General features: G+C 52.1%; 1 protein-coding gene across 7 annotated transcripts in view; it reads right to left on the reverse strand.

The window, feature by feature from the left end:
• LRFN5 (leucine rich repeat and fibronectin type III domain containing 5) overlaps positions 1-22,204 on the reverse strand; it is a 39,267-nt gene that overhangs the window by 12,132 nt on the left and 4,931 nt on the right. The window contains exon 1 of one of the 7 annotated variants that reach the window (XM_069018722.1): positions 1,596-1,880. The exons of the other annotated variants lie outside the window; for them this stretch is intronic. The gene's annotated coding sequence lies outside the window, so the exon portion shown is untranslated. Of the gene's footprint in view, positions 1-1,595; positions 1,881-22,204 lie in introns of those variants that run through there. 7 annotated transcript variants of the gene reach the window in all.

Raw genomic sequence — 22,204 nt, forward strand, 5'->3', positions numbered from 1 at the left:
CCTGGATGCCTCAACTGATGAAAACAGCAAAGCCACACCTGGATCGACATGAGGAAGCTGGTGCCCCAGGCTGTGCAGGGATGGGGATAGCCCATCCTCCCCAGCCTGGGCATCATCCCTTGCTGCAGGGGTAGCACAAACATTTCATCTCCTTGCTGAAAAAACACAGAGCATTTCCTCCCAGAGTGCTTGGTGCAGCACCACTGAGACATTCTAGATGACAATATGAACTTCAGGACCTGGTGGCTTAGGAGGACAGCCATCAAAAAACACATCTGCTGAAAGTCAGCCTGGACATGTGTCCCCTCCTCTCCCAGCATACCGCACCCCCCACACAGATAATTTGCAGAGACAGCAGTGCTGACATGGCTTAGAGCTCACTGCAGAAAACACCTTTTTGACTAATGAAAGCAAAAAGTGATTCTCATTACTTGCTTAAAAGATAAAAAAGCAGAAAGGAAAGTGCATTCATACATAAAACAAATGCCAGCTTCCTAGGAAGGTGAGCACTGGTCAGTTACTGCTTGGTGCCTGCAATGGGACAAGGGTAGTCGAGCTCTTCATGTGACATTTGTGATTCACAAAAAAAGCCTCTCGTATATACTACTCTTTACATCCATTCTGTTGCTACATTTGATCCTTTTGAGTTACGCATCTGCCTATAAAACCTAAGTTTGAATTGCTGTGGGCTGCACAGCTCATGGCCACAGAGTGGGAACTGTGTCTCCGAGGAGCGGAGAACCTGTGAGCCCCAGCACACACTGCTGAGGGCTGGGAGCCCCTCCACTGTTCCCCCATCGGCTGGAGGGGACTGACCAGGGGCATGTCCCCAGACTGCTGCTCCTGTCTCAGAGTAGAGGAACTCATTTCCTACCCCCATTTCTCAGGTATGGAGCAGGTGTGACAGTGGTTGGGCAGGGCCGGGGCTCATGAAGGCAGGGACTCCTCAGCGCTGTTACCCCTGCCCACCTTGCCCTGGCCACTCTCAAGTGGGACGCGCCCACGCGATGGGTGACTCTCCCACAGTCCTTGCCCTGCCAGGTATTTCCCACAGGTCTTCTGGCCTTCACACCACCTCCAGCCCAGCTACGGACCACGGACCACAATTCCACCCCAGGACCAGCTCCCCTCTGGCATGGATGTCAGGCACCCAGCCAGCCCCAGCCCTGGCAGCTGCAGAACAGCCATCCCTGCACGGAGGAGGAACCCTGTGCTCACCTGGGACCAAGCCCACACACAGGCAAGGTGTAGGGACAGTTGGGGCACACTCTAGCTCCAGCACCACACATGGCTCTGCAAGACCCACTAGAGGATTTCCACTGGTTCCAGAGAAGTCACCTGCTCCTGTAAGGGGGTGACAGCCCCAACAGCCCCTGGTGAATCCCAGGGCACACACAGACCCTCTGGCCAGCACTTCCTGAGGGCAGACTCCCACCACAAACCTCTGCAGGGTCTGACAGGTGCTGGGGAACGGCCAGAGTAACCCCAGCCCCCGTGGGGCACAGCAGTTCAGAGCCACATGCCATCACTGCCAGGGTAAGAGGCAGCCACATCCTGGCACTAGTCAGCATCAGGCCATGGGAATAACTACCCACCTGTTCCAGCAACAGACAGCGGTCAGGTGAAGGGCTAATGAAATTGAAATTCCTGTCTGGAATGGATTGAGGAACCCAGGACTGAAATGCTACAGACTGTGATGGCTCCTTGTGCTCAACATACTGCATGCTGGGGGTTTTGTCCCTCCACTTTGGGATATGAAGTACAGCATCTGCCAGTGTGCTCAGTGCTCCAAAGGGTCATTTACATATTGAGGATCACACAACACATGGGAGCAGCAGAATCCATAACCGCCGTTAATTAGCAAACAACTTCCACTACATCCAGTTCCTGTTTGGATGGTCGGTGTTACACACGGTCAGCATGCCAGGGATGCCCAGTGTGCACACTGGGAGCTGCTGGAGCCAGCTGCCAACGCAGGGCCTGGCTCAGACTTCATCTGTCATCGCTGAGGTCATAACAAAGCTACTGACTGCCCTTCCCACCCTTCCAGAAGTCAGGATTCTCAAGGTCTTTGCAAATGCAGTTTCGCGGTGGGGGAAAAATAGTCTGGAAGATGATGATGTTCATCTGCTGAGGATGGAGAAAGGGAAATCACAGCCACCACAGGCACCCAGTAGCCATGCCAGAATGTGGTATGTAAAAGGAGATGCTGGGATCTTTGGCATTCCAGCTGCTGGGACCAGTGAAGTGGAGAACAAGGAGCTTCAGTTTCACAAAGGTCAGTGGTTTGTAAACAGTTCGGAGGGTTTTGCTGAATTGGGAACAAAGTACCTGAGAAAAAAACATTCAAAATAAAGAAAAAAACATTCAAATCAAAGAAACTCATCCAGAGATTTGCTCTGAGGGCTGTGCTAGCCACCCAGTGCTGAGTTGGCCATGGAACACCAGCCAGGACCACGAGGCCACCATGTTTGACACTTGCTGTAGGACTGGACGGGTGAATCTCCATGGGGAGCCATGAGACCGGCAAATCCTGTATCCTGGTCCTTGTTAAAGGGCTTCAAACAGCCATGAACCCCTCAGTCCCCTGGGAATCTTAGAAGTAGGAGCAAAGGGAGACCCAGGCTCAAAGTGAAGGCCAGGGGCAGTGCTGCCAGCTCCTACGGGGATGATGCCTCTGCTGACATAATATATATTCCTTCCTCAAAAGCTCAATTTCTGGATTTTTACTGTGTTTCCCCTGTCTTCTACACAACAAAGAGCTTCAGCACCTGCCCTTGCAACACACAGCTTAAAAACATGCCCATAAAGTTCAGAAATTGAGGAGAAAAATGGAATACCCTTTTTTTAAAAGCACTTTGTTTTAGAATTGTTTCACATTGTCTGGAGCAGACAACACTCAACAATGCCAAGTGCTCGGAAAGGTAAAAAACCCATGGGGTTCCTGCAGCAGTGCACATATCATAGCTGGAGTGTTTCCAGCAGAAGCAGGGGCACGGGTACATTCTAGGCATTCTCCCCTCACTTCTGCTGACATCGCATCCTGTGTCCTGGATTTTCACAAGAATGCTGGAGGCCTTCCCAAGAGGCATGGGCAGGGTCAGGATCGCTGCACTCAGGGGAATGCCCAACGCTCACCACCCTGCCCCAGGTGCTGGACTCCAGCACCACTTGCTGCTGGCTCCCCTGGGACAGTGACCCTGGGGTCAGCACAGCCAGTACAGCAGACAAGGAATTTCCAGGGATTTCATTTCTTTCCCTTCTCATTCTGCTCCCTGCCACGTCCCATGCTGTCTCCCTCACACACGTGTCCCAATGAGCCCCTCTGAGCACACAGGGACCAGCACTCCCAGCACTGCTGCCTGCCGTGCGGTGACAGTGGCAGGCAAGGTGGCAGCACGCTTCCAGCACACTCCCAGTGTGCCTCCTGCACACTCCCAGCACTCTTCCTGCACACCTGCTGCTGGCATGGCCCCAGGCCCACAGCCACACGTGAGAGCTCTGCACACAGCTGCTCTGCTCCCGCCACAGACGGCTGAACCGAATGCACCTGCCATGTCCCGGATTAAAGGCTGAGCGAGTCAGAGCGCAAGGGGGGCTCCCACAAACACGGGACTGCGGTGGAGGCAGCTCATCAAGGCTTTGGTATCACAGACAAGAGCCCAGAGTGATCCATGGGATGAGTCAACACGGCAGTGCAGAGCACGACTGCAGCTCTGTAAGGTATTAATAGCTGTGCCGTGAGGAAACCACTCCGGATGATCCCACGGCCCCTGGCACGCTGGGCTGGGGGCACCTCCCGCTGCTCTGCCGTGGATGGGGGAGAGGGCACCGAACCAAGCACAAAACAGAGCAGTGCCTGAGAAATATCCTGTGATAAAAACACACATGGAGAGATCATCTCCCGTTTCTGAGGGACAACTCTGCACTCCCATGTTGCCCACTGTCAAGCCCAGCAAGCTCTGTTTAAGCTGTGTAACTACCTGCGGCCTTGTAGGCACAGCTGAGAGCCTATGTGCGCTCTTTTCACTGTATCCTCCTGCTCCTTGGGGCAGAAAGTCTCAGCAATGCATCTATCAGTCCAGTAGCAGTGAGCAGCAGCTTCCCAAGGCACCTCTAACCCATGTATAAACAGCACACACCGCTGGCACTATCCATCACCATTCACATGACTGTCCTTATGCCCTGACGACCACCAGCACCCAGGGTTGCTGGTCCATGTGCTGGCCAGCCAGGCTCTGTGGACACCACAGGCACAGACAGATGAACAGGTTGCTCCACTTCCCTGGCCCCCTCTATGAAATGTGCATTATGAATTCCATCCTTTTCCTTTCCTCCAGCCTCCCGGAATCATCCCTGCAGTGGTATGCAACGAGGGAAAGCAGCACAGTCCCCACTGCCTGCACTCAAGAGCTCCCAGACCAGCTGCAGCTCCCTCCCAAACCCCAGCCCGGGGCTGCCGGTGCCATCCGAGACAGCTTCCAACCCCATCCCCCTGAACCCATCTCCCCCACAACCATCACCCCTGCACCCCACAGCAGGAATCAGGATAGGAGTCAGGACCAGAGCTCCTCACAGGGAGACATGACCAAAAAGCATCTCAGGCATGGTGGTACACACACACTGTGTTTTAAGGTCAGAACACCAAGACCTTTAAGGTCCCTCCAACCCAAACCATTCTGTGATTCTATACAAAGCTCTCCAGCTCCTAAGGAGTTCCTGTACCAAATATTACACAGATATGCCAAACACTGACACCAACATCAGCATCAGCCATGCAGCTTCCAAACAGGAGCAGGCCTAAGTGAATAACTGTTTAAACAAGGCAGATTTTAACTTACCAAAACATTTTTATTGAATTGGGGTATTGTGGCATTTTAAAAACTGTTTTTGCAACATCAAAATACAACACAAATGTGAAGGGATTTTCTCCACCACTCCTCTATCCCTCTGTTCCACAGCCATACATTCCCAGGTGGCACGGGAAGGTGACGTAGGCACGGTGGCCCTGCACAACCTGCCCCATACCCTCCAGCCATATGTCCACTCAGAGGGACATGTGGGGAGCACTGGTGTGGGAGAAGAGGCTCCTCAGGGCCACCCCCACCCTGGCGCAGTCCCTGGCACGCAGCCTGCCCGGGCAGAGGCACCCAGGGCGCTGGGGTGGAGGGCACCGGCCATGTCCTCGCATGGGCAGACAGTGCACCCAGCTCAGGGTGCATACCCAAACTGCTGGCTAACTGCTGCAGGACACTAGCAGAGCCAGCTGTGCCAGTCATGCCAGCCACTCACCCACTCCTGTCCTGGCACAGGCTCACTCTCACCTGCACACTCACCCTGCAGCTCCTCCTGCCCGAGCACTCTGGCAGCAGCACTCCACATGCTGGTGAGTCACATAATGAGGAAATCTGGGACTTTCCTCTTACTGTCAAATGCCCACCGGTGCCCGGCCAGTGCCAGCTGCCAGGGCTGCCCATGACAGGCATCACCAGTGGGGGTGGGAAGGGCAGCAGCTGCTCCAGGGTCCAGCACAGCCAAACTATTCCCTGGCCACATCCTGGTTGTGCCCTTACATCCTCACATAGCGGTGACCAGTGCTCGAGGCCTCACCACCATGAGGCTGCGTGGTTCCGAGCTTCATGTCTCCAGCCTCTTCAAGTCCCTTGGGATGCTATCACTTCCCTCCAGGGGTTGACCACACCACACAGCTGTGTGGCATGTCCAAAGGTGCTGAGGGGAGCAAGGAGGGTACAGGAGAGTGACTCCAGAAATGGTAGCCAGACAGGCCCCAGGAACACAGGTGCATATACGACCTCCCACACACCCCAAACTCCCTGGAACTCTCCATCCCTGACACCACCCTAAAGCAGTATGGGGTACCCAGCACTGGCCATTTCTAACATTGCTGTGATAAATATGTAATAATGGAAAAATGTGGAAATTGATGCCTCATCCCTGAAAATGTTCAAGGCAAGATTGGGTGGGGCTTGGACCAACCTGTGGAAAGTGGCCTGTGGAAAGAACAAGACCTGTGGAAAGAACAAGATGCACTTTAAGGGTCCCTTCCCAACCAAACCATTCTGGAATTCTATGAGTCTATTAATAAAATTATTCTTAAGGTTTCCTTTGCCAACAAATGCCACCGTTTTTAATGCACCAGTACTCTCAGTCCCCAACAGGCACTGGGAAGAGGGATGGGGGTGAAGGGCAACCCAAGTACTGGCCAGGGCACTGTGGCCAAACCCAATGTGCCTGCCAAACACACACAGTTTAACTGGGGGAAATCAGAAGCAGAGGGAACAGCACTGTAATGGTGAGATTGTCAGCATGACACACCAGAGCAAAATGGGGAATTAACCATAAGCAGATCCCCCAGCCTGAACAGTTCATAGGTTTTATCAAGCACCGTAAAAATAACTTATTTCTTCCATGGCCTCACTTCTGCACAGCCCACCAAATGAAATCAAAAGTAAACTAACAATGATTTACTCCAGATGGACATTTATTATCTGCGTAATAATATCTGGCAATTGTCGCAGCATTAACTGAGGCCAATTCTTTTCTTAGTCACTGTTCTCTTACATAAACATATAGTAAATTAAACAATCTAAATCCGGGCATTTATTAGGGTTGTCTCTACACTTGCCTGAACATCACTTGAGGACGTGAGTCATAAAACAAGCTGGATTTTAAGTTCTAAAGTTTAATTTAATGTCAAGGAGTACTGGGTACAAACAGTAGATCGCTCTCGTGGAAGAACACCTATTTAGTATTTAGGTCTGGCTTGTTAACTGGTAAATCAAACAGATGTGGCCAAATTAGCTACTGAGATGATTTAAGATGTGCCATGTCTACAGCAGCCCTGACACTTCAAAGGCAAACCCAGGGAATCTCAAGGAGATAAAACATTTCCATCACAATAACGGGTGACATGCGCCGGCAGGATACATGTAATAAAGGAAGGACAACAAGAGATGAAATGGAAATTTGTTTTGCAGAAGCCAAGAATAGAACATGATTTATATGCACTTATTTTAATTTATTTCAGGCTGAATGCAATTTATCTAAAGTCATCAAAAATTAATAGGCCATACAGAAAGTAGAAGTAATAAATCCAAACTTGGGGCACACAGCAAGCACATCTCTTTTCAATCGCTATTAGCACTTCACTATCTAATTAATCCACCGTGTTATCTCGTCTGGAAACCCAGGCAATCCTGCTTGGCAGGACAGCCACTGACTGCAAGGCCCCTGGCACAGCCCCTGGCATACTGTGAAACCCTAGAGAAGACCGAGGCCAAAGCTGACACCACCCCAGAGAGGGAGCCCCAGCAGGACCCACTGCCCTGGGACCGGGCACCCCAAAGCTGCTGCTGCTGCCGCTCCAGCCCCAAGTGTCCCACACCGTGGTGCCACAGCCAGAGAGCACTGTGTGCCCCCAGGAGGGAGCTCCCCAAGGGATGACGTGAGGTGACACTGCCCAAGCAGGTGAGCCCCCGGCAGAGGCTCTTACCCAACCCAGAGTAAATTCCAAGCACTTCCATCACCGCACACAGCTTGTGTCCAGCACCGACAGCACCAAGATGAGGGGCAGTGCAGGGCCAGGGGCAGTGCCAGGCCGGGCCCTGGCCCCAGCCTGGTTTCCATGTGCTGGCAATGCAGCCAGGGCAGGAGAAGCAGCACACGTCCCATCCCAGCACCCTGCCCAGTGGGACTCTGGAGACACAGGGGGAGGCAGGGAGCAGTAGCTGCCTCCCCTCAGGTGAAGGTTGTGAAAGAAGTGGGGGTCATGCAGTCCCCAACACAGAGTGAGCACGGAGCAGAACCCGCCCTCCCTCCCCCTGCACATTCTGCAGTGTCCGTGCTGAAGGGGCTCCAGACCCCAGCACAGGCGGCCATTGTCCGGGGCTGGCAAGGGGACAGGGCCCTAGGCAGACCCTCCAGCTGCCACAGGAACTCAGAGCAGAGTCTGACCATAGAGCCAGCCTGGAACAGCTGCTCAACACACATTCACGGAGCTCACTGACCACATAGCTGCAGCAGGAACCCGATGGACCTCAGTCCATACTAAGATCCAAAGGAAATCAATGGGCATACCAAAAGGAATATTTTCCTTTACCAAGAATGACAGTTTAAGTGAAATACTGGGACTCATATTTTTTAAAACTTCAGATACATCTGTCAGGGTTGGGCAATTTCGCCTAAAAGGGAAACTTTCAATGTGCCATAAGGGAGAAACTATTTTTGCAGTCTTCCCTTTGGCTCAAAATCTGCTGCTGGGATTTTTCAGGAGGCAGCACTCCACACGCTCGAAAAAACTGACGGCTCTAAAATACATATTTATGGTTTCCTGATATAGGGAATAAGAACAGAAGAAGTAATGATAAGCTGCAGGAAGTGTTACAGAGCTCTGGCAGCAGGACAGACAGCAAACTGGGATCAGTGGCAGAGTCGGGGGAGGACAGGAGTAAAAGAAGGTGGCAATGAACCCCAGGCACTGCCCCAGGGATTCTGGCCAAGGACAGGACAGGCTCAGGCACAGGGCTGCTCAGCTGCAGACACGGGGATGTGCTCAGACACAGGGATGCTCCAGCACAGGGGTGCTTGGATGCAGGGATGTTTGGGCACAAAGATGCTCAATTGCAGGGGTGCTCAGGTGGGTCTCTCGGCATCCTCAGCACAGCACGGTGCACCAGCTCTGGCTCATGGGCTGCGATGACCAACAGCCCCTACCAGCAGCCCTGCCCAGGAGGGACCCAGTGCATCACTCCCTTGGGTGAGGCCCAACGTAACTCACTCCATCTCCGCTGGATTCCAGGCTCAGCGAGTTGACCCTCTCACAAAGAGTGAAAAGCATACTCATGCAGCACAAGATAACACGCAGCAGAAAGTCCCAATCAGGAAATTACACGTGAGCCTGTGCTGCTGGCTCACCTCGGCTCTCTCCATTACTGCCGCCTGACTGCCGAGAGGCAACAGAGTAATGATGCCAAAGGGCTTAAAGATCTGCTTTGGAGATGATAGGAGGCCTCTATGTACAAGGAAATGTGTAAGGAAAGCTGTGTTGGGCGGGATGGAGACAGGAGGACCTCAGAAGCCTGTGAAATGCCTGTGAAATGCATAGCCTGGCTCTGGAACGAGGGTTGGTGAGTCAAGATCAGGATGTGGGAATATCAACCTGGCCTCTGGTGTACCCACGCTCAGGGACTGGGACTGGTCACTTGCTGGGTCAGCACCCATCACCACATCATCACATCCCACAGGCGTCCAGCTGGCACCTCCCAGGCTGGGGACACCAGGGGTTGGTGCAGGTGGCAGAGGTCGTGGGTTGCGGGACTGCCATGGGACCAGTGTCCAGATTAGCATCCGTCACATAGCCTCTGATAGCATCAGCCAAACCACTGCCCAGCCATCAAATGTGCCAGGACAGAGTGGGAGAGGGGCTGAGCATGGCCATGTCGTCCCAGCAGCACATCCAGCAGGAGCAGGAAGAACACGAGATCTCACTGCTTTCTATGTCCAGCTCTGCAGGAAGAGCCTGTGGTGGAAACAGGGAGGGATGCAAGTGGGAGAAGAGCAGAGCCAGTGGGAGAGGGACCCAGCCCGGGAGGAGCTGATGGCACAATTCCCCCTAGACCAAATCATATTTAATTTTTCTATCAATTTTCTTTAGCCTTTTCTTATGTCTCTGGTTCATCCTCAGCATTCCAGGATTTGTTAAAAATAAACCATTACTGTCTCAGGGAGCTCCTTGGTCAATTATTTTAATACTCCTGGGTACCAGTTATCCAGCTCCGCCACTTTCAACTGGCTTACTTAAACTGCCACTTTTTAACCTTTTTCTTAGCTCCTGCAGCAGTAGAAAACAGCTGCCATGAATTTGCATTTTGCTGCTCCTTTGCAAATGGCAAACAGAAATAATCACAGAAAACTTCTGTATTGCCGCAATGTATTTCCTGCTTTGGCTTGTGAGGTCCAGCCCTGCAACAGGCTTATGTTTGTATCCCAAATGCAGTCCTCCTCCTGCACCTGGTACATGACCCAAGGATATCAAACGTTTTAATTAGAAAACTTCCACAAAAAGACACAAAAAAGACCCTCAGTTTTTGGGGAGTGGAGCAAAGAATTAAATCCCTTGGACACAGGAAGAATTTCTTCATGGAAGGGGTTGTCAGGCACTGAAATGGGTGGCCTGGGGAGGTGGTAGAGTCCCCATGCCTGGAGGTGTCCAAGGGGAACAAATGAACTTGTGCACTTGGTGCTCTGGGCTGGGTGACAAGGTGGGGATCAGGCACAGGTTGGACTTGAGGATCTTGGAAAGCTTTTCCAGCCCTGATGATTCTGTGATTCAAGGGTCTTGCAGAAAGGTGGGTCATGAGCAGGTGGTGAGATAGGCAGCTGCAGCAGGAACTCTGGCCCCTCCAGCACCTCAGCCCAGTGCCGCTAGCTCCCCAGCAGTTGCTTCAGACCCACAGCTTTAAACAAGTTGCCACCAAGCAAGTGCCTCATTATTTCATCTGTTAATTGGCCCTTCTCCATCCCCTGTCACCTCACATTAATAAGCCCTGCTGTCTGGGCCACTTGGGTAGTGCCAATGCTGGTGTTTGCTGGTTGTTAAGATGGAAGCTCTGGCTAAAAAGCAGAGCTCAGAGCTGAGTGGAGCTATTCCCATTAATGAACTGCAGCTCCCAAACTTGCACACCATGGATTAGTGGAGAACAGCATCACTGACACCAGGAGAAGCTGAACCACTGTAGATGCTAAAAAGGCTGGCAGATTTATTTTCCCAGCTTTTTACAGCTGCTTGGAAAGTCTCCTTTCTCACACAAGCTAGCTGTAAACAGTGTAGAGGGGTTTTGTAAACCAAGACTTTATCTCACAGGTGCAAACTTGTTATGCACAGTCTTGTTTTCCACACTGAGGAAAATATTTTGAAATGGGCGTCATGGCATTCAGCCAATCACTCTGGGAGCTGTATGGTCAAGCACCCAATAATGTTATACCACTTTGTGAACAATGCTATATAAATGAGTCTGTAATTAATTAAATAATTCCATTTATCCTCGACTTGGACTTCTGTGTCATTTTTCTTGCTGTCCCTGTGGACAACAGCAACAAACCATGACCATTTGTGACCTCACCTACATCTGAATGATGGTTCTGAGAAGTTTGCAAACATGATAACCAGGATGGTGTGAACTGCTCAAGCAAGAGCCGACAGAGTGGCACTGCGTCCTTTCTTCTGCTTCCAAAAGACAGATCAAACATCTTGTAAGATAGGAAAAGTAATATAAGCAAATAAAACAGGTTTCCCTTCAGCTGGACAAGATCAGAACTACTTTATACAGATTTCTGGAAAAAGAAAATACATCCTTAGCCACTTTCAAAACTTCTAACCTAGGAAATTATTCTGAAAGGTCATTTTCCCCCTCTACATCTCAGTGCATGAAGCGGATACCATCAGATCTGCCACGTGCTATCCCATTAGTCTGCAGGATTTATCTCCTTCTGTGCCAGAAAATTTAATGGGTCTCTTGGTCCTAATGTTCTTAACTCAGTAAAAAGTCTGAGCATTTCAGATAAGAGACATACATAAGGCTTTGGCAAAGAAATTTAGATTTTAATTGCTACTTCAAAATTTGATCAACCGTGCTGCTATGGCAAGATTTTCACAGAACTCAAGAAATGGATGCCAACAGATGGCCACCCACATTCCAAATCCAGCTGTACAGCTGAGGCTGATCCTGCCCCGAGGCCACAGCAATGCCTTGCAAGGGTTGCATGCACACTCTATTCAAGGGTTGCAACCACTCTATTCACACCACAATCCAGCTGTGGGCCAGCTGTGCAGGAGCTGCACAGCCAGGCTCTGCCCATTCCGCTACATGCCTGCAGCCATGCTGTAGGAGTCTTCATTTTGCATTCCAACCGTGGCCTGGAGAAGGCAGAGATCTTGGGAGATCCTGACGATCTTTTCCCACACCAACACACTCAAACCACTTCACCATGGCTCACAGGAGCAGCGCTGCACTCTGAACCAATTTAAGAGGCAGCTCCTGAGTACCACCAGGTGTAAGCAGCACTGGCTGGGACTGCACAGAAACCTGCAGTGCCCACTTGGGACAACAGAATCCTTCACTCTCTAGCAAAAGGGAATTCAGCATACGGAGCTCATCCTTGGGCACTGCCAGCTCCAACACACCGCCTCCTCGAGCCCTTCCAGTTCTGGAGTGGAGCTTGCGGAGTCAGCGCCTTCACCCCTTGCCACACAGGCTCCCTGTGTGGCACCACCGTGGCACAGCAGCAGCAGGAGCCCCGCTCCAGAGCCCGCGGCCGCAGCCCTGGCACACAGCACCAGCACACAGCACCTCCTCGCACTCAGAGCTCCCAGCCAGGAGGAGATGGAGCCCATGCGGTGCCATACTCGGACAAGCACAGGGCTCTGCCAGCCGTGGCCACGTGCACCTGCACCAGGAGAGCCGGTGGCTCACACAGGGACACCCTGGGGAGCAGGGGCAGAGCGGGGCTGTGCGTGGCTCCTGAGCTGCGCAGCCCCTGGGCCAGCACAGCGGGACTCCAGGAGCTCCAGCACAGACATACCTCAGCTCACAGTGGCCACAGAACAGGCACTCTGCTGCATCCCCTCCCTGCGTGAACCTTCCCCACTCACACGATTTTCAAAGGCAAATGAAGTCCAGGTGGATCCCAAGTGGCACCACAGCCTGACCCCCCCACTCCGCCCCCACACCTGCTCCCCACAGAGGCCCCTGCTTGGGGTGCCAGAGCTGTGCCAGCAGCCAGGCCAGGGACTCTGATCTGGAGTTCAGGAATGTTTTAAATTTATTTATTTCCCATTGAATGCATTTTGGTATAATTCTCCCTTATCTTAATTAGTATCAGGAAAATTACGCCGTTTCCCTCTCACAAGAGGAGGCAGAGCAGCATTGTGCAGGGAAATGCTTGTAGAAACAAAACAAAGAACCTCAAACTCTTACCTCAAGTAAATTAGCATGACTTTACTGCAGCTAATTGAGTTATCTTCAAATTATGCCCAGAAATCAAAGCAGAGAGAGAGAGAAATTTTGCCCTCCACACACTGCCCTCTTTAAAAATGCATCACTGCTCATCTCCTGGCTCCACAGCACAGGAACATGTGTCTGTGTGACGTGTTCCTGTCACATCCCACCCACTGACCCCAGCAGGTCTGGCAGGAAGGGACAGAACAGGAGGGAGGGGACAGAAGGGAGAGCTCCAAGCTTCAAAATGCAGAACAGGGTCCCAGGTGCCACGAGTACAGGGAGCAAGACCCAAACACCATTCCCAGTCACTCCAGATCTCCCACAGACACTCCTGCTGCTCAGACTTTCCTTGGATTTTCACAAGGAGATGAGAGAAAGTGAGAGACAAACACAGAGGTAATGGCAGGTGATGTCACTGGGAGTTTTTAACTTTTGTTTCACTCTGAATAGATCAAGAATCCATCTTTTTCTTTAAAATTATTCCTGGGGAGCCCAAACACCCCAAGCTGCCGGGGGTCAGCACCACCAGCAGTGTCCACAGCACTGGTGGCACAAGGCAACCATGCACCCATCCCTGCAGGCTCAGGATGCCTGGCTCAGCACTGCACACTCCAGGGACCCACAAAGCCCCCCGCCCCAGGCAGGCCATGCCAAAACTTGGCCTAAATATAAGGAAAAGTCATCAAATGTGAAACATTTTGAGAAGAGCACTTTGTATTTCAAAAAATGGCATTTTTTAGCAGAGAAGCTTACCTTGGCAATTTTCTGCTTATTTCCTGACACAGAGGCAGCTGCTCCTTGGTTACAGCTCAGGAAGCACCCAGAGGCTTGAGCCCAGCTAAAATACGGATCCGGTGGCCCCAGGGATGGGGACAGGTGACAGGTTCCAGAGCAGCAGAGGGGACAGGGGGCAGGTCCTGGTACAGTGTGGGGGGACACTGTAGCAGGTCCCAGTGCTGGACAAGTACCACAGCCATTTGCCAACATTTTAACAGTTGTGTTGTTGCTGATTGGTTTTTAAGTTTTTCACTGTTTTTTAATTCAAGTTTTCTTATACTAAAGAAAGCAACAGAAAAGCAAAGGCATCACACCCTTCCTGCTGTACTGGAGGTTCTTGAGATACACAAATTCTTTTGCAAGCACTTAATTTCTGCTGCAAAGATCTGATGCCAATTGAATTTCTTTTAATAAGAAAGCCTTTCACTGGACAAAAAAAATCTTACTTTAAGGAATCCATACTTTTTTTTTATTTTCAGCTTTGCTATCTAAGCTCTTCCTTGCCTAACTCTTTTGCTGTCTGGTCCTCTTGCTCACTTTTGTAACTAAGAATGAGGTGGGGGAAGTGGAGAAAACTAAATTACTTCAGTGTCCCAGCAAGGGGACAGAGCAGAGCAGAATGATGCCCTGGGCAGCACTTCCAATCCTGCTCACAGGACTGACTCGTTTTTAAGTTCATTCATCAGTCACCAGCTCCAGCACCGCTGATTCTGTGGGCACAGTGACCTTACACACCTCCAATGAACAGGACTTGTGGATCTTTTGAAAGACCACAGAATCCCAGAATGGTTTGAGTTGGGAGGGACCTTGAAGACCATCCAGCTCCATCCCCTGATATGTGCAGAGACACTTTCCATTAGACCAGGTTGCTTGGGGCAAGAGTAAATTTGCAAAAGTAAAGCATCCTGGCATGATGCTGCCACTCTCAGAATGACTGTGACCAGAGGAAGCACCTGGAGGCATCACCAGCAGGTCCATGGTTGCCAAAACTCCACCAGGACCACCCAGGAGATGCTGGGAGGAACACAGCCACCAACAGGTTATGTCAGAGACAGCGCAGGAGAGCTGCCAGGAGTAATGCCCAGGCAAACTCAGACCCTTGTCTCAGGAGAGAAGCCTCTAAGACATGAAATCCCACTCTGAACTGAGGGAGAGGAAGGAGGCCAACATCTTTGACTCCCTGTTCCAGGGGACTGGGATGGTACCAGGCAGAAGAACGGCTCCTCTGCTGGCTCTGGCACTGAGGGATGACATGGGGACAATGGGTTCCTATCCAGCAGTTCTGTACAGCCACAGCACAGGACAGCTCACACCACGGGAAAGGGATACGTCAATGCCTCACTCCGTTTCACCCATGTGAATTAGGGAATGTGCTACTTTGCTATGTGCTGTCAGTTAGAATCACACAGAAGAAAACAAACAAAGCCCCAGATCTCCCAGAGCAGGGTCTCGTAAAGAAGGATCTCCTGGAGCAGGATCTCCTTGCTCCCAGGCAGCCTTTCTGTCACATCATCCAAATGAGATCCAACTGTCCTCACTGCATCCTCCCAGTGTAAGAGCTATTTTTACATGCAATTTCCTTACCACACATGGGCATTCCACACATGCACCCACCAGGGCACAGCTGGAATTATACTGAAACAGACTTTTTGCAATGCAAAGTGATCCGGTTTGGAAGCCTGGTGCACCCATAACCAAGGCTGACGAACAGCAACCTGGCCCACACCCATAGCAGAAGGCTCCAGGCATCAGCTCTGTACCCTGTAATAACACTTGGGAATACATGGATATAATGTGACAAAGGGGCCCTGTGTGTGACAGAGGCATCGACACCTCTGCAGCAGCAATGAGACCGACAAACGGGCGTTTCTTGCAGGATTCACTCCATGCCCAGCACGGGCAGGACAGGGACACACCAGCACATCGTCCTGACAGCACTGCACCCACCCGGGCACTCTCAGCATACCCCTCCTTCTCCTCCCCACAGCCTCAGCCTAACGTGCTCCGCAGGCAGCCCAGCACCACTGCATGCAAGGAAGGCCATGAATGCCTCCTCCTCCCCGTTTGCTGGGAGCCTGCACTATCCATCAGCACACATCCAGATCCTCCTGAACCTGGTGCTCAGCCCTGCCCTGCCACAGTTCCAGGACACAGGGATCCTGCCCTCCAGGAGCACAAGTCACCACAGACCATGCAGAGAGGAAGCCAACATTCACAAGGATTTGCATCAGCTTTGAGTCACCAGAGATGTGGGCAGGTTGCTGTTTCCATTACTGTCTTCATGTGCTGGGAATGGACTTCCCTCCGCTGTCTCCTTCCCCTTCATTAACTGCTAATCCGTACCCTCCCAGGTCCAGCCCCTCCAACTACCATGAACTCCTTCATACTCTGTTATCTTGATGTTGGGCACAGGGAGCACAGCAGTGGCTGCTGTTTCTGCATGCCCAGAAGTGCCGCACCTGCAATTAAATTCATGGGGAAACCGTGTTTGTGCATCGACATGAACTGACGTTCCGAAGGACCGAAATTGCATCCCACGGCCACATGACTCAACTGCGTCAGTGCACAAACCCCCGTAAGGGCTGGAGTGCCATGACCTGGGAGCAGCAGCAGGGCACAGGTGAACAGAAAGTCAGGCACTGCATCGTACCAGGATGGGAACAGGAAACACGTCAGGAGAGCGGATCACTGGGAGCGCGAGCGTGACGAGAGAGCTGCCATGCTGCGACTGAGCATGGAAATCCTGAGCTTTCACTTTTGTCTGCTAAGAAAACCAATTAAAATCTTGTCATTTTGGAAGGATTTGAAGTAGCTGCTCAAGCTTCACCGACAGAAACAGCACCTGAGAGGTTTCACAGTATCACAGATAGGCAGTGGCAGGCAGCAGCCCCAGGAGGACAAGGCTGCTGCAGCAGGCACCACGCTTTAGGCAGCCCATGCTGCATGTGCCACTGCCCATGAGGGCAGGAATGGTCTGCTGAGGGCTGGAGCTTCCATTGCCCTGTGGGAGAGGGCAGAGGGGATCAGGATAGCTCACCCTCTGCAGCATCCTCAGCCTCTCTGCCCTGCTGCCAAGATCACCCTCCTGGCCCCTCTACCTGTTACTTTTTGGGCAGGGAAAGAGTTCACTGCCAGGGCCGTACCCTCTGCCCAGCTCAGAGCTCACTAGCTGCCATCCCCCACCAAGCCAGGGTCTCCTCCTGACAAACGGGAATTGCCAGACAAGCAAAATCCTGTGAAGTGTAGCTGAGCAAGTAAATGCTACAAAATAAGAGCAATTTATTCCACGATTTACAAGTCAGTCTGTGGTCCTCAGAGATAATTCTGCTGTCAGGTGCTCATGTTCCTCCAGCACTGCCAGGCTTCATGAGCTGCTTTTGTGCTTCTATTAGCCCACACATGTGCAGATCCCCCTTTTCCACATTATATTCGCATTCAACACATAAAGTTTTGCTTGATCTGTGCTGCAAACTAAGCGCAATTCTGTTGTGAGAGTGCATGGAAAACCAGAGTGGGCTTCTGACCAGCATTTATTGTTCAGGATACTGAAACATATTGGTCTTTCTGGAAAGTTCTGGCAGTCTGGAAACACCTTTTGCACCCATTTGGTCCCAGCCATGCACTGGTGTTGTGCTGTCTGAGCTGCACTGTCTGTCACCTAGGAGCAAACCATCCCTTACTGAGATTTGAACTTTTAATTTATTCTCCAGATCTGCTGAGCCAGTCCTGTTCTACTCCAGAGTCACTCCTGCAAAGCCTTACTGATGTACAGGGTATTTTACATTTCTGCTTCTCCTGGTGCCCAGTCAGTGCTTTGACCTGATGCCAAGGCACCATGAGTCACCCACAGGCCCCTGAACTCCCCTTTCCAGAGGGAAAAACACCTGCAGCCCTCTGCCTCCCCTGGGCTGTCACATGGCCCAGAGCAGAGGGATTTCCCTGTGGACAAGACTCTCAGTGCTGAGGATCTCACCAAAGGGAGCAGATGCTTCACCCCCTCCACACCATGGCACTCCAGCAGTGGTGCCCACGCCCAGACCGCGGTGCTACGGGAACACAAAGCAGCACATGGCAGAGCCTGAGATGGGGACAGGGAGGGGAGCGCAGCTACCCACCCACAGTCACCCACATGGAGGCATGAGGGGCACAGGCTGTGCCCGCAGGCACATCATGCTTTGGACACTATTTGGTGACACAGGGCTTTCTGAGCCACGACAAACAGTAAAGACTCAGCCCAGCCTGAAACCGTCTCATAATAACAAACCATCTCATTTCTACAGAGAACTTCTTCCCTATGAGCGTGGTGAGGCACTGGCACAGGTTGCCCAGAGAAGCTGTGGCTGCCCCACCCTGGAAATGTTCAAGGCCAGGTTGGACAGGACTTGGAGCAGCCTGGGACAGTGGAAGGTGTCCCTGCCCATGGCAGGAGGTGGAATGAGCTGTAAGGTCCTTTCCAACCCAAATGATTCTGGGATTCTGTGACTCTGTAAAGGAACACATCAGTAAAAGCCATAAAATACTCTCACAGTACCATGTCGGGCATGGGGAGCTACAGGAGGGGCAGCTGCTCGCCTCAGCTCCTGCCGCTCCGATCTGGGGGGCAGCTTGAGACCAACCTGACTGGCATCCACATTTGACATCAGCAGGTCAGCCTGTCGCTAACTGAATTATACCTGCATTACTTAATAAACAAAGAATACTCTCCACATTACAAGGATGTAATCCTTTAATAGGTTTATGAGCACAGAGTCCCATGGGAAGTGTCACAAATCCATCAGGATGCCCTGAGCACTGCGTTTCTGAGCTGGAGAGATAACGAGTGTCATATGCCAGCAGTCAGCTCTGGGCTGAGCTGGAAAGGGAGCTGAGCCAGCATTCTGTTCCGCTCCACACCACCAGCACACCCAGCACCAGTACTCCCAGCACTGCTCCTGAAGGCTGTGGAGCTGCCACCACCAGCAGGAGCTGGCAGTCAGACCCTGTCCTTCCAGTCCCCCCAGCCCTGCGGCCCCATCCCTCCCAGGCTGCTGCCCACCCTGCTGTGCAGGGTGCAGGGTGACCCCCACACTGCCCCAGAGGGCACCCAGGGCCCCTTCCAAGCACAACGTCGTGGGCAGGTGAGCACTGCAGCCCCCCAGTGCCTCCAGCCCCTTGTCCACACTTGATTCATCGGGCCTTGCCAACACAGTCCCACCTGACTCCCCAGACACACATGGAGGGGATGTGGGTCCTCCTCATCCATCATCTCACCCTAGAAATCACCTTCTTCTGCCTCACACAACTCGCTACTGTAGCTGTAAACCAAAACCGTATTGGTGAAACTCAGCACACTTCAAAAGCCTTGGTACAGGGAAACCACACTCTGCAGGAGGCAGGTGTCCTGCTCCATGCCACTTCATGCACTCACATGTCAGCTCAGGATCAAGCCTCTGCTGTACAAAATCCACTTTAGCATCTGAAACACCAACACTGTTGCTCCAGCTTGCACTGCTGGCCACGCTAAGGGCAAGGACAGAATGGGGCACGGACACACACTGGCCACACTGGAGGGCACAGAGCACACAGCACTGCTGGCCACACCGATGGCGTGGAGGGAACAGAGCATGGGGCATGGGAGTGCGGCTGGGACCCCACATGCTCTACGCTGCTCCTGCCACAAAGGGACTGCCGGATCACCAGAGACGTGTGCTGCTCCCCAGATGCTTGGGTTAGATTTTCCATGCCTGGCATCACAGGAACACCATGCTGTGCCCTCGGAGTACAAGTGATTTCTCTGATCCCTACATGGTAACTGTAACACTATTGTCCTTCACTCTCCTCCTTTAGCCTTCACCTCTCTTCACATCCCCAGTACCAACCAGGGAAGCATTATTGACCATTGGGGAACCATCCGGATATCTGATTTCACTTACACCCAAATTCCAGAAGGCAGGGAGCAAGTCCAGCCTCTCCCCAGCATTCCAAGTCTCACATCCTGCTGGCCACACAATTTCAGTCCTCATTACTGTTCTTTATTTATTGTTATTATAACTTTCCAGATGGAATTTAAGTGCAGTCACACGCTCCGTACATTGATTGTCTTCTTAGAAGAAATGAAGCTTATTCAGCTCAGCCCTTTGTGCCTGTTGGCAACACCGCAGGAGGCCCTGCCAGAGCCAGTGCAAGCACGGAGGGGCCGCGGTGCCGAACGGAGCTGCTGCGGGCACACGGCCGAGCAGCGCCGCAATCACAGGGCATTCACCTGAGCAGCTCAGCTGTTACCCGTTTGGATACACAGCAAAAGGCTACCCAGGAACGCTCATTTAAAAACTACTGTCCTAGTCTGTTCCCTTAGAAATTAACACAACCCTCATCTGGCACTAGCAGCAGCTGCAACCATCCATCTTGACCTACTGTGTCTTTTTCCACGGTGTTTATCATGTTTTCCTTCTAGATCAGGGAAGGACGGGATTGTTTCAATCCACAGAAGTTGTGTGTTGGCAGAATGCTTCTTAAATAACAAAGGTTAGTGTCCAACTCAGGGCAGGAGTGGGCAATAACGAACACAACAGGAATGCCAGCCCCTGGGGAGGCAACCTCTCATTTCAACCACATCAGAGCACTAGACCCCGATGGAGGGGTCCTCGCTGCTCGCCAGTGTGGGAATGCAGAGAGGGGAGGTGTATGTGGGACATCTGTGGGATCAAGCTGCAGATGAGCAGGGGGCTCATCTGCAAGGAACATGGAGTACTAGAAAGGAAGCTGCACACTCCACTGACTAAATGCAATCCTTGCCATGTACTTGGGGAACAGGACACATCTGTTTGCAGCGGCCCAACACGCCAGGGCAGCAGGTGACAACCAGTCCACAGAGGAGACCCCATGCAAGTGCTCTGCTGGCTGAGCCTCTGAGGTCACATGTCGCCAGGGTAGCTGGTTGCCTCCACGTTCACCCCCAGCCCTGGTCCTCAGCGCAGAACATGGTGCCTGAATGTTACCAGACCCACAAATGACATCATGAGGACAGGTCATCACCTGGAGGCACTCGAACACATCTCCAACCCACCACGGGCCATGCCAAGGACCCTTGCACAGTGCCTCCTAGGACGCCCCGCCGCTGGGTACTGGCAGACACCACTGGAGCCTAGACTGGGGCTTCTGCTGTTATCCTGGTTCTTTACACAGTAGCTAAAAGAGGCTCAATTGTCTGTATCAGCCTGCCCAGGCTCAGTCATGGCATTCAGGGCCATGCTGCTCTCCTGACCAGGGTACTACTGGTGTGCAGAGCCCTCCCTGTACACCTGTGACACAGCAGACTGTCCCCAAAGGCAGCTGCAGCAAAAGCTGAGGGTCAGAAGCAGGAGAACAGCAGTCACTTCTTGGGAACTGCAGTTTGGAGCCTGATCCCCAAAAGCAGCGTCACTGCAGCTGGGCACCGGCAGAGATGAGACACAAGGCTGACGTGTCAGGAGGAGCCACGAGCACAGCAAACCTGCCCACGGCACAGCGACACCAAAACTGCCCACGGCAACACCAAACCTGCCCACTGCACGCACAGTGCAGCAACACTGGCTCCTCATGGAATCACAGCCGGCAGCAGAAGGCTCCCTGTGAAACACCACGTACCCGGCAGCACTACTGACTCACAGCTGACAAGGCGACAAATCCCGCTCGCCTTACTCAGACCCGCTCCCACGAGCCCTATCAGGGAGCTTTACATCAAGGGTTTCAAAAGTGCGTTGGAGAAAACAAGAACGACGCAGTTCCCAGAGCCCCAGCAGCGCTGCCGACAGCACCTGCCTTCCTGTGCCGTGGCAGAGACTTCACATCCCAGGCAAACTCTTAACTCTGGCTTAAGCACAGAGAACTACCACCTCACCCATGTGCAGCAGAACGTCTTTGCATGACTCCTCAGTGGTGTTAAAGCAATCCCATCCCAATCCCAGGACCAGCAGCAGCAGGGGACTAAGAACATATCCTGGGGATTCCTCTCAGTGTGCCTTTCTCCACTGTGCCTTTTCCTCTTTGTATGTTTTCCTTGTACACCTGCTGTCCTACAGCTGGTGAGTCCTGCTGCAGGAGTCACAGAGCTGTCACAGCTCTCTGTGGTGGGCTCCTGCTTCTCCATCCCCCATAGCCAACTACAGAGACCAGGAAGTACAAATAATTAGAAATAAACACGGAGGGAATATCAGCTGTCTGGCAATGAAACAATGCTGAGGCAACAAAAACTGAAGAGTTTTATCTGTCTCCAATCCAAAAGAATTCCAACATGATCTTGACAGAGAAGCCTAAATAAAAACTTAAAGGGAATAAAGATATTCCACTTTAAAGCAAAGCTACCTAATCATATGTTTTCATGGAAATGTTTTGCCATGAGACAGTTCCTGGGGAGAAGCTTCATCTACAAGAGCAAACTCAAAAGCACA

The sequence above is a fragment of the Aphelocoma coerulescens genome, chromosome 5 (genome assembly GCF_041296385.1).
Source record: "Aphelocoma coerulescens isolate FSJ_1873_10779 chromosome 5, UR_Acoe_1.0, whole genome shotgun sequence".
NCBI classification, from domain to species: domain Eukaryota; kingdom Metazoa; phylum Chordata; class Aves; order Passeriformes; family Corvidae; genus Aphelocoma; species Aphelocoma coerulescens.